Source organism: Trachypithecus francoisi, unplaced genomic scaffold, assembly GCF_009764315.1.
Source record: "Trachypithecus francoisi isolate TF-2019V2 unplaced genomic scaffold, Tfra_2.0 Lachesis_group4, whole genome shotgun sequence".
NCBI lineage: Eukaryota > Metazoa > Chordata > Mammalia > Primates > Cercopithecidae > Trachypithecus > Trachypithecus francoisi.
The window spans coordinates 16,974,933-16,981,781 of record NW_022681469.1 but is presented as its reverse complement, the minus strand read 5'-3'; positions in this window follow the sequence as shown (position 1 = coordinate 16,981,781).

Below are 6,849 nucleotides of genomic sequence, written 5' to 3'. Positions count from 1 at the left end.
TAAACCACTGGAGAAGGCAGTTTTGATGTTTCTTGTATAGTTAAACACAGACTTCACATACAAGGCAGTAATTTTGCTTGCAAGGTATTTCCCCAAGGGAAGTGATAATTCAAATCAGTGCAAAAACTTGCACATGACTATTTATAGAAGATTTATTCATAATTGTCAACAATGCGAAGCAACCAAAATGTCCTTCAATAAGTGAATGGTTAAAGCAATTGTAATCCATTTATACAAAGGGAATACTATTCAGTGATAAAAAGGAGAGAGCTAATAATTTTCATTACAAAATGGATGAATCTCAAATGAATTTTACTAAGTAAACAAAGCTATAGCAAAAGGCAACATATTATATGATTCAATTCTAATGACAACCTATAACAAAGGAGAAAGTTATAGAGATGAGAAAAAGATAAGCAAATACTTTTGTCTTTGAGATATGTAAGGAAGAAGTATTTGACTAGAGAATTATAGAGGGATTTTGGGGTGATGGGATTAACTTATGTGATCATATATATTATGCATTTGCCAAGCTCATAAAATTTTACAGCAGAAAAATAAGCTTTGACGTATGGAAATATAAAAATATCAGAGGAAGCTGGGGATCTTAAGATAGAATGCAGACTGTGAAAGAATAATTTTTGTGTGATATAACATCACTGAAGACTGGGGGGGAAAATAGAACTGCCTTAATTAACTTTGGAAAAGAGTATTTTGATGAAAACTGTAAGGCAAAAAGTAGAAGAACTATACACCATCACTGTACTCTCATTACTAAAGTTGATTCTAACAGAGAAAAGTGTTAACAATTTTGAAATTTCTGTACATGTAAACTGGAGTTCAACAAGTACAAAAAGGGTTGCGGATGGCAATAACCCCACTAAGAAGAGAAAAGTTAAAGAGATGCAGGCAGAAAAGGGCAGAATGCACCATGTGGTACTGAATTAGAGTCAAAGACATCAGCTGGAGCTCATGTTTAGCTTGATATAGAGGCAGATGGATAGATATGAAAATTATTATAGATACATATATTTAGTTCCTAGATCTGTCTGCTGAGGAAACCTAGAAACAGTAATTATTTCTCTACCTTGTGTTGGGATCTGGTTTTGTAATAATACCCAATAACATAAACCAGGGCTCCTTGGAGATGTGGCTGATTCAGGGTCTCAACAAGAAAAATCAAGATAAGGCTGGAGCATCTACAGAAATGCTTTTCAAAACAAAACTGGCACAAGACAAGGATGTCCTCTCTCACTGCTTCTATTCAATATAGTGTCAGAAGTTCTGGCTAGGGCAATCAGGCAAGAGAAAGAAATAAAGGGTATTCAATTAGGAAAAGAGGAAGTCAAATTGTCTCTGTTTGCAGAAGACATGATTGTATATTTAGAAAACCCCATCGTCTCAGCCCAAAATCTCCTTAAGCTGATAAGCAACTTCAGCAAAGTTTCAGGATACAAAATCAATGTGCAAAAATTACAAGCATTCCTATACACCAATAATAGACAAATAGAGAGCCAAATCATGAGTAAACTCCCATTCACAATTACTACAAAGAGAATAAAATACCTACGAGTACAACTCACAAGGGATGTGAAGGACCTCTTTAAGGAGAACTACAAACCACTGCTAAACGAAATAAGAGGACACAAACAAATGGAAGAACATTCCATGCTCATGGATAGGAAGAATGAATATCATGAAAATGGCCATACCACCTAAGGTAATTTATAGATTCAATGCCATCCCCATCAAGCTACCACTAACTTTCTTCACAGAATTGGAAAAAACTACTTTAAAGTTCATTTGGAAACAAAAAAGAGCCCACATTGCCAAGATAATCCTAAGCCAAAAGAACAAAACTGGAAGCATCATGGCACCTGACTTCAAACTATACTACAAGGCTACAGTAACCAAAACAGCATCATACTGATACCAAAACAGATATATAGATCAGTGGAACAGAACAGAGGCCTCAGAAATAACACCACACATCTACAACCATCTGATCTTTGACAAACCTGACAAAAACAAGCAACGGGGAAAGGATTCCCTATTTAATAAATGGTGCTGGGAAAACTGGCTAGCCATATGTAGAAAGCTGAAACTGGATCTCTTCCTTATACCATATACAAAAATTAATTCAAGATGGATTAAATACTTAAATGTAAGACCTAACACCATAAAAATCCTAGAAGAAAACGTAGGCAATACCATTCAGGACATAGGCATGGGAAAGGACTTCATGACTAAAACACCAAAAGCAATGGCAACAAAAGCCAAAATAGACAAATGGGATCTAAGTAAACTAAAGAGCTTCTGTACAGCAAAAGAAACTATCATCAGAGTGAACAGGCAACCTACAGAATGGGAGAAACTTTACAATCTACCCATCTGACAAAGGGCTAATATCCAGAATCTACAAAGAACTCAAACAAATGTACAAGAAAAAAACAGTCCCATCAAAAAGTGGGCAAAGGATATGAACAGACACTTCTCAAAAGAAGACATTTATGCAGCCAACAAACATGAAAAAATGCTAATCATCACTGGTCATTAGAGCAATGCAAATCAAACCCACAATGAGATACCATCTCATGCCAGTTAGAATGGCGATCATTAAAAAGTCAGGAAACAACAGATGCTGTAGAGGATGTGGAGAAATAGGAACGCTTTTACACTGTTGGTGGGAGTGTAAATTAGTTCAACCATTGTGGAAGACAGTGTGGTGATTCCTCAAGGATCTAGAACTAGAAATACCATTTGACCCAGCCATCCCATTACTGGGTATATACCCAAAGACACATGCACATGTATGTTTGTTGCAGCACTGTTCACAATAGCAAAGACTTGGAACCAACCCAAATGCCCATCAATGATAGATTGGATTAAGAAAATGTGGGATATATACAACATGGAATACTATGCAGCCATAAAGAGGATGAGTTCCTGTCCTTTGCAGGGACATGGATGAAATTGGAAACCATCATTCTAAGCAAACTATCACAAGGACAGAAAACCAAACACTGCATGTTCTCACTCATAGGTTGGAGTTGAACAACAAGAACACATGGACACAGGGCGGAAAACATCACACACTGGGGCCTGTAGGGGGTGGGGGCCTGGGGGAGGGATAGCGTTAGGAGAAATGCCTAATGTAAATGATGAGTTGATGGGTGCAGCAAACCAATGTGGCACATGTATACCTATATAACAAATCTGCACATTGTGCACATGTACCCTAGAACTTAAAGTATAGTAAAAGAAAAAGAAAAAAAATTCACAATAAAAAAAAGAAATGCTTTTCAAAACAAAAGGTGGAGCATGTCAAAGGGGTACAGGACCCAACCTGAGTCTCAGTTTTAGTCCCTGTGGGATGCTATAATGGAATACTATAGACTGTATGGCTGATACATAATAGAAATGTACTTCTCACAGCACTTGAGGCTGAGAAATTCAAGATTAAAGCACTAGGACATGTGGTGTCTGGTGGTGGTAGAAGGGGCAAGGGAGGTCACTGGGGTATTTTTAATAGGGTCACTAATCACACTTATAAGGGTTCCTTCATCATGACCTAATCACCTTCCAAAAGTCCAACCTCTGAATGTCATCATCTTGGAGACTGTGTTTCAAGAATTTGGGGGGAACACAAACATTCAGTCTATAGCAGCTCCCAATGGCCAAAGCTAGAAAAATTTAGCAAATTAAATGATGCAGTTTGAATAACTTATAATATACTGATTTTTATAAATATGTAATATAAATGAATGAATGAATAAAGAAAGAATTTAAGAAATTACTTTTCTTTTTCAGAACTGCTTTTGCTATTCTCTAACCATTGCCTTTCCATGTAAATATTGAAATTGGTCTGTAGGTATCCACTAAAAACTTGCTGACATTTTGATTAGGAATGTATTGAAACCTTAGATCAAATTGTCTTAAAGCCTCACGGAATAGGATTCTTTCAATTCATGTGTCATTCTAAATGTTTACCCTGACCGCATGGTCGAATGGCAATCCTTTGGTGGTATGAAGTCAATCCCTAATTTTTTCTGTCTCCCATACATGTTCTAAGTCTTATTTTAATTTAGGCATATTTATCTCTTCTCCATGGCATCAGGCTTCCTCACAAGTCTTCCATCAGTGTGTGCCAGTGACTTTATGCTTAAATCTTATATCTTTCTATTGCCATGACAGCAGTGTACAAAACTATCTAACAGGTTTTACAACTCCTCAGAAGCCATGTTCATTTATCAGATCATTATTTTAGAATTGTCATCCATTTTGGTTCCTATAGCTTCAATCCAAAGAGTTAACATTGTTTTTGAATACCATGCCTGATGTCATCTTTTCCACTCAAGTACACTATCAGTGGTTAACAACTCTGAGCTTATTATAGACTCTGCATCAGAGGAGTCTACTAAACTTGGAGTCTCCCTCTTCAAAAGAACTGCCTAAACAGTTACTTTTATACTCACATACTCATTTTTATATGTAAATACTTATATTTTCTATTAATAACCCTTGGACTCCAAACTAAAAGGAAACAGCTGAAACCAAAGGGACACAAGAAAGTATCTGTATAGCTCATGTATAGTAAATCTACCTTCTGTACTATCTTCCTTTAGAAAATTATTTCCAGAATTTTCATTGTTCATTTTCTGTTTAGGTCATAATCTTCTATGCACCATGTCAAATGATCTTATATTAGCAAACAAGTAAGCAGAAGCTCCCAGTTTTTCAGATCACAATATGGACCTACATGGACAGTAAGTAGTCATAACATAGAACACGTTTTGATTACATGTATCTTTCACGTGTGTATCTGTGCTATTGTAGTAAATATAAACAGAAGTTTGTGTAAAAATAATGTTGAATTTGTGGTAGTTTTTGCCAAGAAAATGTTTTTAACTGTACTTTCATCATTAACTGTGATGTTTTAACTATATTTATATTTTTAATTTAAATATTTAAAAATCATAATCATATAGGCATAGATAAAAAGAATTTCAAGTAATTGTAAGTGATTGATATAGAAAAATGGCAGATTGTTTCTCTTTCCCATTTTTTTTTTTTTTTTTTTGAGACGGAGTCTCGCTCTGTCGCCCAGGCTGGAGTGCAGTGGCCGGATCTCAGCTCACTGCAAGCTCCGCCTCCCGGGTTTACGCCATTCTCCTGCCACAGCCTCCCGTGTAGCTGGGACTACAGGCGCCCGCCACCACGCCCGGCTAGTTTTTTGTATTTTTTAGTAGAGATGGGGTTTCACTGTGTTAGCCAGGATGGTCTCGATCTCCTGACCTCGTGATCCGCCCGTCTCAGCCTCCCAAAGTGCTGGGATTACAGGCTTGAGCCACCGCGCCCGGCCTCTCTTTCCCATTTTACTCATGATACTACTCTTCAGAGTCAAACACTTCCAACTATTTTTTTGGTACATATTTAGTAATAATATGCTTATATAAATATTTCTTAATTTATCAATTTTATTCTTTCTGTAATTAATAAGTTACTTATTAATTTTTAACTGCAATTCCTTCCCCCCTCCCCAAATAGTTCTACACACATCCTAAACTTAAACCTAACAAAGCTCTGGCTTTGTGTTCTGTAGGCCTGGTATAGAGCTCTTGTCCAGGGACATCCATTCACAGTTTTCATGCGATGGCTTTCGTTTTACCAACTTTTCTGTCTTCTTTTTTGGTTTGCTTCCAAGTTTTGATGAAGCAGAGCTTCTAGCATCTTTTTCTGTTGCTACTTTTAGGATCCTCTCTTTATCTTAGGTCTGCTACTGATTATAGTATGTCATGGGGTATCTCATTTGGATTGAATCTGATGCTTCATATCATATACTTAGATAGTTACATCTTTCTCTAGGTTTGGAAAGTTTTCTGCTATTGTTTCTTAAATACTATTTATACCCCTTTCACTTTCTATGCCTTCTTTTGAGTCCTGATGACCCATACTTTTGGTCTTTTGATATTATCCCATAAGATTTTAAAATTTCTTTTCATTCTGTTTTTTACTTGTGCTCTGTATTGTTAAATACTTTGAGTTCACACATTATTTCTTCTGTTTGACCAATTCTGCTGTTGATGTTATGTATTGTGATTTAAAACTTAGTTTATTATATATTTCAGCTTCAGGATTTCCTTTTTAATTTCTATTTATCTGTTAAGTTTCTCATTAATTTGTATATTGTTTTTCTATATTTTCTTGAGATTCTGTGAGCTTCATTAAAATAGAAACTTTGAATTCTTTGTTAGGCTGTTCTTCCAGCTCCATCTCTTTAGGTTCAGTCAGTGGCACCTTATTTTGTTCAATGGCACCTTATTTTGTTCAATGGCACCTTATTTTGTCTGCTTAGTGATGTCATGATTCTCTGATTTTTCTTGACCTTGTGGCTGTGTGTCGATGTTTGTACAGTGAAATACAGATTTAACGCAGTCTTCACAGTCTGCCTTTGTTTTCCCGTGTTCTTCAACAGTAAGCTAGTTTTGAGAGATTCAGGGCAGGTTTACTGGTAGAGTCCCTGTGCTTGTGATTGCTCCATCTGTTGCATCACTAGGGGGTGCTCTAAGGCCAGGCTGCCACAGAAGGAATCCCATGGCCGCTGAGGTTGATGTAGCCTTGGCTCTCACTGAAATCATATGGCCATTGAGATTTGTAGCACTGAGGCCTGACCAAGACCTGTGGCTTCTATGGCCTACCTTTTCTTAGGATTGCCTTGGCTATTCAGGATCTTTTTCTTGGTTCCCTATGAATTTTAAAGTAGTTTTTTTTCCAGTTCTGTGAAGAATGTCATTGGCAGTTTAGTAGGAATAACACTGAATCTATGCGTTGCTTTAGGCATTAAGGCCA